Here is an 11,268-nt window from a genome sequence, read left to right on the forward strand (position 1 = left end):
GAGCCTGGGATGGTAGTTGGTCAAACTCAAACTGTTTGAATAAAACTTTGCTAACATCATCATCTCTTAAGCTGATTTGTATACTTTCTGCTTCACTTAACGAGTCATTGTCTAGTAAGGTAAAACCCTGTGCCATGTTGAAAGTAATCACAATTGAACTTAAACCACAGGTAACTAGATGGATATAGATGATATTACATTATTTATTAGAGCATGGTGATTGGTCCATAATAATACATCAAACAGCAGTCACAAAAACAAAAAACAACATAATAAAAAAAAACACATTTAAGATAAAAATATCCAAATTATCCACATCATGTCCAGATTTTGGGGCAGAAAATATTCCAATGAAAGTCACTTGTACTCTCAAAAAAATATTCCTTAATTAAAAAATCCAAGACAATAATAAATACTTCAGGGTGCACACTCAGAGGTTGCTGTACTAGTAAATCCTTAGATATATATAGGAAACAGAGTAGCACTCACTTGTTTAAACTGCATCAGCTGGGGTGCAAAAACTTAGGCAGATCCACAGGGAGAGCCTATTAGTTGGAAAAAGTGCACTCACCAGGCTTTATACCCATAAAAAAGATACACTCATCACTTTATTTGTAGCATCTGTAAAATCAACAAAGTATATCTTTTTTATGTGGATAAAGCCTGGTGAGTGCACTTTTTCCAACTAATATATATAGCACACTTTTATAGAGTAATTTCCGACTGATATGTTGAACAAGGTAGACAAAGTTGTCAGACTGATTCTTTTATCTACCAGACCTGTTAGTGAACCTCTCTTTTTCTGTGCTATATGTGTGGGTGTTCTGATTGAACATATAGGAGGGCACCAAGGCAAGTTACTTATTGCATTAATTTGGAGTGCCGGCCTATCTATCATATATATATATATATATATATATATATATATATATGTGTGTAACAAGGATTCCTGCACTCTCATATCAGTTTTGTGACAAGCACACTGCTGGATGCAATGCTGATGCTCATAATATGATGATTCTTATGTTAAAGTCTTGACAAAACTCCTATGGGTCTGAAACATTGACAATGACTGTGATGCTCCTTGGATTGTCTTTTTGAAATTAAATGAAATCACATACTGCTTCAGTGAGTGCCCTCTCTTTTTTCCTTAATTTGGGAAATACTTTGTATATATATATATATATATATATATAAATATATATATTGGCAATACAAAGCTAGGTGATGATAGTGTGCCATGGATTCTGTGTGGGACTGGAGGGGGAGGGATACATCCACACAGGGTAGGAAAAAAAAGTATGAGCACACCTAAGGGCTGCCTTGTGTACAGAGCTCAGGATAGGCTAATGAAGCAGACCAGTCATGCTGCTGGAGAAGACAGTCCAAGTGGGAATGTGGCAGCTACAGAGCCCAGTGTGCCTGGAGGCCAGAGGGGGCCAGGAGGCCAGTGGCCAGACCTGCAGTCAGGCAGAGAGGACCACAAATCTCTGAATTTCTTCAGGCTGGAGGCAGTGTCCAGACCTGCAAGCCAGGCAGGGTGGACCACAAGAGATACTTTGTGTGAAGGCCAGGTGGCCATGTTTATACCTGTGAGAGACTTTTGAGAGCTATGAATGCACAGCACATTGGAGGCAACAAGACAGAACTCACATGAATGAAACCCATGGAGGTGGTGAGTGTGTGTGATAAAGTGTTGTTTGAACAGAAAAAATGTCTGCATAAATGATACAAAATTTGCTAGAAGACAACTGTGAAAACAGTAATAGTTTTCCTTTAGAGAGGAAAAAACATTGTTTGCAAAGCTGCTAAAGTGTTGCAGCAGTGAAAGTGTTAAAATTTTAATAAAGTGTTTATCTTGCTGAAAGCACCAAACATGTTGTTTTCTCTGTCTCGATAAATTAGGGTGTGGTACTGACAAACAGAACAGTGAGGTTCCTTTTGAAAAACCTGTTAGACAGTGCTTGACACATGCTGGTAATTAAAGTGCCACATCAGGTGAAATGTTTTGCTGTGCCAAGCTAAATTACCCTAAGTAATCATAGCATATACTGTATATCTTGTTTACGACTGATGCTCCACTCAAAAAAGACATTATATTACAGGGGTGCCCTCCTGGAAGCCTGTAGGATCTAAACAATATCAGCCAAACATTGGCGGCACTCTCCAGATTTTCAATATAAATTCAATGCAACATCTTGTGTATAATCAACGTTTCAGATGTCTTTTTAATACAGCCATCATCAGGATATATATATATATATATATATATATATCTATACTTGTGTTGTGTTATATCTTGACAGGCTCACTTTTTAAACTACAGTATGTGGTAAATTTACTAAGATTCGATTTGGTCCCAATTTGTCCCATTTTTAAACTCGGATAGGATCGATCAAAAACAGGTTTTGTGTGTATATGTATGTAATAAAAGTGTACTTTCACGGTGTGTGTGTTATGTTTTCTTTACACATTTCTTTACACATTTCTTTACAGGTGAACTACAGTTACCAGTGGGTCCTTAATGCCCTGCATGCAGGTACTTGTGGTTCTCCAAGTACCAGCATGTGGGGGAGGCTTGCTGGGACCTGTAGTTCCACTGTAAAGACAATGTTTATAAATCTATTTTTTACACACTACATACATTATCAACCCACTACCCACTGCCCAGGGGTGGTGGTGATAGCCTCGGGCTACCAGCCTAGGCCAGGGGTGCCCTGGAGAAGGGGACTCCTTTATTTGGGGGTCTCCAACTCCCCAGGGATCCCTAGCCTGAGCTGACTAGTGGTCAGGACAGATACTGTGGCTGGGGGGCTTGGTGAAAGGGCTCCCCTGGTTGTAGCATCAGCCCCTCACTAGAAAGGGTCAAGTGCTGATTTTAATTATAGGTGGACCCCTACGCAATTTTTTCCCCCTATAATTAAAACCAGGACTGGCCCTGCAGCCTGGAGCTGGTACCTAATTTACGGTGGAACCCTACATGTTTTGTTCCCCATAACTTTAGGTACCAGGACAGGCTGGCAATTCCGGGGATGGTTAGCCTTTTGGGAGGGGACCTCACGTAATTTTTTTTTTTAAATAACCCTTACAAAAAATGTTCCATTCAGAAATATACACAAATCACACTGATTTGTGTATGTTGAATGACAACTCGCAGCTCAGGAGGTGGTGCATTGAAAACTTCTATTGAGTCCCAAATTTGAGTGTAAAATGGGCGACTTTAGCAAAATGAATAATGGTAAATTTCCGATTTGAATGAAATAAGTGAAAAGTACTTCCGAATTGAGCCGATGGTGATATAATTTCTATTGTTCAAAATGGTCAAATTTGTGGCATTAAACCAGCCGATTTCAAGCTGAAAAAATGGAGAAATCACCCGACTTTAATGATAGTAAATACCCGACATGCAAAAAAGTGGTATTATCACCCCAAAATGCAAAATGGGATAAACATGGATCTTAGTAAATTTACCCCCTACAGTGAGTTAAGCAAATTAACAATAATCAGAGCAAACCAGGCTAGTGTGTTTTGAATTAAAACAAGAATTTATCAAATAGCATTCATAAGTTCCCATGAAGGTATTGAGGATAGCTAAAATTAAATGAGCATATTTATACCACTTAGATAAAAATGTTGAGACTCACCTTAAGGTTGTTCCCCAATGGTATGGATGCCCATCCACCTTGTCCAAAATGTACCCTGGGGTGTCTGCATGCTACTGGAGGTGTGGGGAAGATTTGGGAACCCCCCTCCACATATGGTGGTCCTGTCCAGTTTTGAAGATTTTTTGGGATGAAGTGATTTCAGTTGCACATGAAATATTGGCTCCAGATGTACTGGATGGACCAGAATTCTGGCTTTTAAGCTTAAATAACTCACCATTATTTGTATTCTATAAGAAATCACTAATAAAGTATTTTAATAGTGCTGCTAAGGCTGTTATTCCTGCCTGACGGAAGTCTACCTCACCCCCAATCCTCGTTGACTGGTTTCAAATAATTGAAATGTATAGATCCATGGATGATATAATTATGTCATCTCCTGATAAGTTTCAGACCTACTCAATGATTTGGTTGGAATTCTTGTTGCAATTCTGCAAATCCCAAAAATTTGAAACCCTGACACGTGTAACTTAATGCCTATTTTCTGTTACGCTACTAGAATTCAGTTTCTCATGTCCTAGGTCCTGGTGCCCTCATAGGTCCCATCCTGCCCTCTCTACTCCCCCCTTCTTCCTCTCTTGGTTGATTTTTCTTTTTGATTTTTTTGTTTTTGTTTTTCTCTTTAAAAATGCTGTTTTCTATCCTATTTTCTAGATGTGCAATGTTTTTTTCTTTGACCTAATTAATATGCCATGGTTAATCTTATGTTTTATACCCTTTTTGATATCCTACTTTCTATCAATGTACTCAATTGTATAGTTTGCACTCTATATTTTTTTATTTGACTATGGTGTACTGTTGTTTTATATTTCCCGATGCACTTAAAACTTTTGAATAAATATTACATGCATAAAAAAAATATGTTGGTTTCTCTATGGTACTATTGTAAAAAACCTTGCACAAGTAACACAATATCTTTCAAAGTCTTCCATACAATATACAAGTACTGGAAATTTTCAGAGTACAATTATCATCATCAGATCTCTAATTATTACCACTAAAAACACTGTATATCTACATGTCAGTTCAAACAAATATCACTAAGATTAATTTAAAAAAAAATCTTTTTATTTCTGCCTTTTACATAAAAAAATATTTAAAACATTTAAGGGTTTGCCAAGTTTTTTCCAAATTTATTTGTACATAATTTTTGTACTAAAATTACATTTGAAACCATTTTAGTAATTAAAAATTTCAAATAATAGTTATATTGATCTATTATCAAGTGAATATTGGAATATGAAACCTGTTAATTTCCAATGAATGCTAAAATATTGCAAATTGTTACTATGTAACTATTGTTTAAGACTATATAATATTCATGTTGTCTGTCTGAACTTCTGAAGAACAGTAATTTGTGGAAACATTAACAAATTAAACTTGTTTCTGAAGACAGTGCAGATCCTTTTTTCTAAGGTATAACGATTGATGCATTACAGTAATTGCTAAATATCAGGAATGGGACTTCAAATACCGAATAAGATTATAAATTAGGCTCTGTGGAGAAGGCTAAATGGAAGAAACTAGTTTAGAAAGTGCAATTCAATTATACATGAAGAACTAAGCCTCTCTGCCAATGCTTGCTGAATTGTAATTGTTTTTGAGCTGTGACAGGAAACAGCTATTTAATTTATTCAGTGGTTTGAGTGGTATAAGAGAAGATGTGTTGACTGATCCTAAGTTTTTTTCCTCCATCAGTTTTAGTGTATTTATAAGCCTAACACCAGGAATGAGAGATTGATGGCATGGTTTGGATTTGAGTGATGACAATTTAGTTAAGTTACAGTATATAGTGTTAAACAGAAAGTGTAAAATGTGTCTTAATGAGGATATCAATGGAGATCTGCAGATTAAATCAGTATAAAATACAATTTACTCTATAATATATAGCTATTAAATAGGAACCTATAGTGTATTTTGAATATTATATTATAGCAATACTACTGAGGTACAAATTCCATTGTCTGTGTGTTTGTTTTTATTACAGTTTCAAATAGTTGTCATTTGAATATTTAAAATAAAATAAAGTTAAAGCTTGCTAGTGTATGGGCTAGTAGAAAACATGTAATACATATGATTGACTGGCAGTTGAAATGCCAGTGGTCAGAAGACCGACAGTAGCATCTTGATGTTCAGGATCCCAACAGGGGAAAGTAAGTAGCCTAACCATCCCCTTCTCCCCCCTAACCGTAACCCTCTCTTGGTGGTGCCTAACCCTAACCTCCCCCCCGGTGGTGCCTAAACCATACCCCCCCTTCCCACCCCCTAAACCAAACCCTTCCTGGGTGGTGCCTAACCCTATCCTCCCTCCAGTGGTGCCTAACTCTAACCCCTCCTCCCCGCATCCTAACACTAACCCTCCCCGATCGGTGCCTAACCCTAACCTACCCCAGGAGGTCCCTAAAACGAAGTATCTTGATCTCTTTCATATGGAGGCATCAAGATTCTTATGGGTATCTGGATTCCAGCGTCAGTATATTGATGTCTGGCATCCCACTCACCTGCATCCTGATGGCATCCCAAATACATAGGGATATACTGTATTCTTTAAGTTTTTATGGATCCTTAAATAATGCAGAAACAGACATTTCAGCAATATGCTAAAGGCTGAACACATCATATCAATGGTATCTACTGCATTTATCTAATTAATACAGAATAACAGAGAACCTATTTATTTTTCTTTATCAATGGCTACTACAGTCTTGAGCTCATGATTACTAATGCCATATTGATATTAGCCATTGTAGCTTTTAGGCTACAATATTATTTTTTTGTTGTGGAGGGATTTTTGAAAGCAATTTTGATAGTCTACACCTGCACATGTACACCACAGTCAGCTGGGTCCGGTACCCGTAGTGAAGTGCTACCTTTCCAAATCCACTGTCCCAGCAAAAGCAGATTGGTAAATTTCCCCAAAAATGAACTCCTTATTGAAGCGATGTGCAGCAATAGGAAGTCATAATTTTTGAGGCCCATTGCCACCAATGATAAATATTCCCCAAAAGCACTTCCTACAGTCAACATTAATGTTAGCTAAAATATTGTGCTAAAGCTGTACAGAGTTGTAGGACTAAAATTGACAACATTCAGAGTAGGGCTGCTATTGTAAATGATGCATGGAGTATGGAGTGCCTGATGTACAAACCAAAACTTATCCATAAAGAGCTAAGCATGAGACAGACTTTAATTAAATTCAAAGTGGTTCTCAATCTGGTTTGTTTAAAAAAAATTTATAGTTATCTATGGGCTACAAAAGCAAATTCAAATATTGAAGTTTAAAGTTTGTTGTTTGAATTAAAAAAAAACTTTTAACATACTATAAAAGGTAGCCATTTATGTTTGAACAAGTTAAATAACAAAAACATATACTGTATACACTGTATATGATCCTCCTTATGACGTTCAACTGCTAAAGTATAAAAGGAAATGTGATGAGGAAGTGTGATGATTTGTACATTCTCCTGCTCCTGATGTTATCCTATTAACTTTGGAATTTTAAGATAAGCAGCCCTTTTTTTGTACTTTTTATGCATGAATTTTCTTATTTTATAATGTTTTTAATGTGTTGTGTTGATTGAATTTTAAAAATTATACTACACCATGGGAATTATTTTGTCTTTTTCCCATATGGGAAATACATGCTAATGAGCATCTGCATGGTATGAAGCAAGCATGCCTATGACCAATGGTGGGAACCATAAAAAGGAAGAATAATGCTCTCCAGCAGGTTTCCTGAGCTCATGAGGCTGTAATTTGATATGCTATTTATTCATTTGCTATAGTACGCATAATTATTATCCTCTAAAAGCGAGAGTCTAAAACAAATTTATTACACTAGAAGTCACTTCTTCTCACTTCTTTTGTAACATATATACTTGGGTGTTTGCATATATATATATATACATATATATGTAAACAGGGTGTGTATAGGCGGCACTCCACAGCTTTCAAAATATCACTCGCCACCACAGTATAATCAATGTTTCAGATGTCTTTTAATACATCTTTTGTCAGAATGCATTAAAGAACATCTGAAACTTTCATTATACATGCTGTGGTAGCGAGTGATATTGTGAAAGCCGTGGAGTGCCACCTACACATACCCTGTGTCTATTGGAATTATTTTCCCAGAAGGGTACCCAGATATCTCAGTGATTAAGTTGGAGTGCTGGTAATTTGTGTATGTCAATGTGTGTGTGTATATATATATATACACTATAAACACTAACCCTCGAACCCCTATATTTTACTTTTTGCCAAAGATACATAAATCATTAACAGAACCCCCAGGCAGGCCAATTATAGCGGCTATCGATTCACTTACTTCTAATTTATCAAAATTTGTGGATCTCTTCCTTCAAAAATACGTAATTAAATTGTAATCTTATCTTAAAGATACCACCAATATTTTGCAGTGCCTAGAAGGAGTTGAGTGGAAACTAAACTATAACTGGGCAACTATAGATGTGCGATCCCTTTATACATGTATAGAGCATACAAAAGGTATAAATGCAGCAAGAGAATTCCTTGAGTTGGATGGTTCTATGGATGTTTTACAAAAAGAGTTCTTATGCGATCTTATGTGTTTTATTCTTAACCACAATTATTTAAAGTTTTTAAATCAATTTTATCATCAAATATGCGGCACGGCTATGGGCACCACTTTTGCACCAAGCTTTGCAAACTTGTTTATTGGATGCTGGGAGAATTGCTATATTTACACCAACAACCCATTCAGGATGAACCTAATTTTATATAAAAGGTATATTGATGACATATTGATCATTTGGGAAGGCACAGAGGAAAGTTTGAATCAATTTTTAACTCACATCTCAAATAATAACATGAACTTAAAATTTACGTCTAATTTTAACACCACCAAAATTGATTTTCTGGACTTGGTACTATCATCAACAGAAGGTACCATTTGTACTAAGAACTTCATTAAAACTGTGGATGCTAATAGTTACCTGCATTTCAAGAGTTGCCATTTGGATAAATGGAAGAGAAATATCCCTTATTCTCAATTCCACAGAATTAGACGTAACTGTAGTGATATTAAGACTTGTGAGGAACAACTTTAAATATATATAGAAAGATTAAGAGAGAAGGAGTATCCAGAGACGATTCTTACCACTGCACTTCAAAAAACTAAATCTTTGGATAGACAAGAACTCCTTAAGTACAAGATGGAAATATCGAGTAAACCGGAGAAGATACCTTTTGTTACTTCCTTTAATGGTCATGAGGGTCAGATTAGGAAAGCTTTCAATAAAAATTGGAATATTCTCTTAATGGACCCAGTATTACAAAACATCCTACCATCAAAACCACAAATCAATTATAGGAAGTCCAGAAATTTAAAAGACCTATTAGCACCAAGCATGCTGCCAGAAAAGAAAACTACAGTGACATCTAACATGCTTAAATGCAATGGTAGCTACAAATGTGGCCATTGCAATATTTGTAAGTTTGTTCACCCTAAAAGAAAAACTTTCACAAACTCAGAGGGATCGAAGGAATTCAAAATAAAACATTTCATGAACTGTAACTCCACTTCTGTAATTTACTTACTGGAATGTACCTGTGGACTTAAATACGTGGGCAAAACCAAAAGACCATTGAAACTGAGGATCCAGGAACATATCCGCAATATACGCAACAAAGTAGAAGGACATGTGGTCTCAAAACATTTCTCTCTAGTACATAACTCCAATCCGGAAGACATCACATTCAAGGCTATTGAGCATGTCACATTAGGAGAACGAGGAGGAGATCTTGGAAATCTACTTTCAAGACGTGAAATGTATTGATTATTTGAACTGGACACTTTGGCACCAAAGGGATTCAATGAAAATGATGAGATTGCTCAAATCTTGTAGCAGTAATTTCCCATCTACCAATATACCTCACAGTCAATCTAATATTGGCAATGATGGACGGCCTGAATAGTACCCTGGAGGGTGTCCTCCTTGAGATGATCAGGTATGGTAGATTGATGAGACATTGTCACCTTTCTTTATTGTAGCCATACCACTGGATGTATGCCCAATACCATCTGATCTTGGAAGCTAAGCACCCGTGGGCCTGGTTAGTACTAGGATGGGCGACCTCCTGGGAATACCAGGTGCTGCAAAATTTCAGGTGACAATTTTCTCATGGGAATATGAGCAATGAAGATTGAAGAGCAGGGAATACTGAAAGGATTCTTGAATGCTACAGAGCCAGCAAATAATTTCTTACTCACACAAGTGTACTTGTAAAATCATAATGAGGATTATAAATATATAAAAAGTGGATAAAGACTGAAAAAACTGACGGAGTTTAATATATGAAAGAATGGAACTTTGAACTTTATGTCTAACTAAATCTTCAATTTTTTTATTGATTCCTTCCTCTACAGCAAAATTACACAAATAAACCTTCTTTTTATATATATTTTTTCATTATAACACATATCCAGGGCATCGACCATATTGTACTGCTTAATTAATGAATTATGATAGGCTACTATGTTGTACACTCTAAACTATATTTACCAAATGAGCAATATGTGGGCAGAGCATCCTCTCTAAGATAATATAAAGTCTAACATTTGTTTTTCTGAAGTTGTAGATTGCGTTAAGAGACTGTGAACAATCTCAAGTATGGGCGGAAGTGATTAACCTAATGTATCATGCCAGGAGTACTTTAGAAATCAGACGACGCTATTTATGTTCCCATGGAAATGGAAGGCCCGGTTACGGAGGTACAGTGATGCGGAGGGCGGAAGTAAGGAAGCAGCCATCGCGAGAACGGGCAGGAGAAGGGTGGATGTGATGGAGAATGATGACGCAGCCTCCAGGACGGATGTATGATGCCTAGCCTACCCTGGCTCCGGAGAAGAGCGGCAATACACTGGATGTGAATTGGCGATTAAGGGCGGAAGTAACGGAGAAGGAGACAGACTTTGCCCTTCTGTTATGAGACTATTTATTGTTTTACATTTTTTAACTAAAGACAGATACAATGACAGAAATTTAAGTCTTAGTGGCATTTATCCACCCTGTGCTAAACCACTTTTTGACCAATATTATTACATGTGCTAAATAGGAAGTGATGCGGCTTTCTAATCTCTGATGAATTAGTGTTGGGGTATAAATGGGAGAATGCCCCACCATACCAGTATCCCCTTGATGAAGTCCCCAGGAAAAAAACGCGTTGGGTGTGATTCTGCCTTGCCTCTTGAACCTATGAATGAGTCAATTTTTATCCACTTTATCCAGATAAGCTATTAATTTATTTATTCTTTTAAAAAGAAAGTTTCTTTTTTAAAGTGAATAATACATGCTGAGTTTTTTAGACCTTTCCTCTGATTTTATCCACAAGTCTTAAAAGGGTCTATTGTGTTTTTTAAGTATATGTTTTTATTTATCTTTATGCATTTTGTGTACTTATTAAATTGCTAAAGTATTTATAAGCACTGGCACTTTCATTTTTTATCACATTAATATTTTATATGAATAATGCACTTTGGTAAACCAGTCACTCTGCAGTCATTTTATTTTCATATATATATATATATATATATATATATATATATAATCTGTACAATATTTGCATA

General features: G+C 36.3%; 1 pseudogene; it reads left to right on the forward strand.

The window, feature by feature from the left end:
* The first annotated feature begins 9,685 nt into the window (after nucleotides 1-9,685).
* On the forward strand, nucleotides 9,686-9,804 carry LOC148521231 (5S ribosomal RNA; annotated as a pseudogene).
* The last annotated feature ends 1,464 nt before the right edge of the window (nucleotides 9,805-11,268 follow it).

Source organism: Taudactylus pleione, unplaced genomic scaffold (genome assembly GCF_031769625.1).
Source record: "Taudactylus pleione unplaced genomic scaffold, aTauple2 ptg000172l, whole genome shotgun sequence".
In the NCBI taxonomy this organism is placed as follows: domain Eukaryota; kingdom Metazoa; phylum Chordata; class Amphibia; order Anura; family Myobatrachidae; genus Taudactylus; species Taudactylus pleione.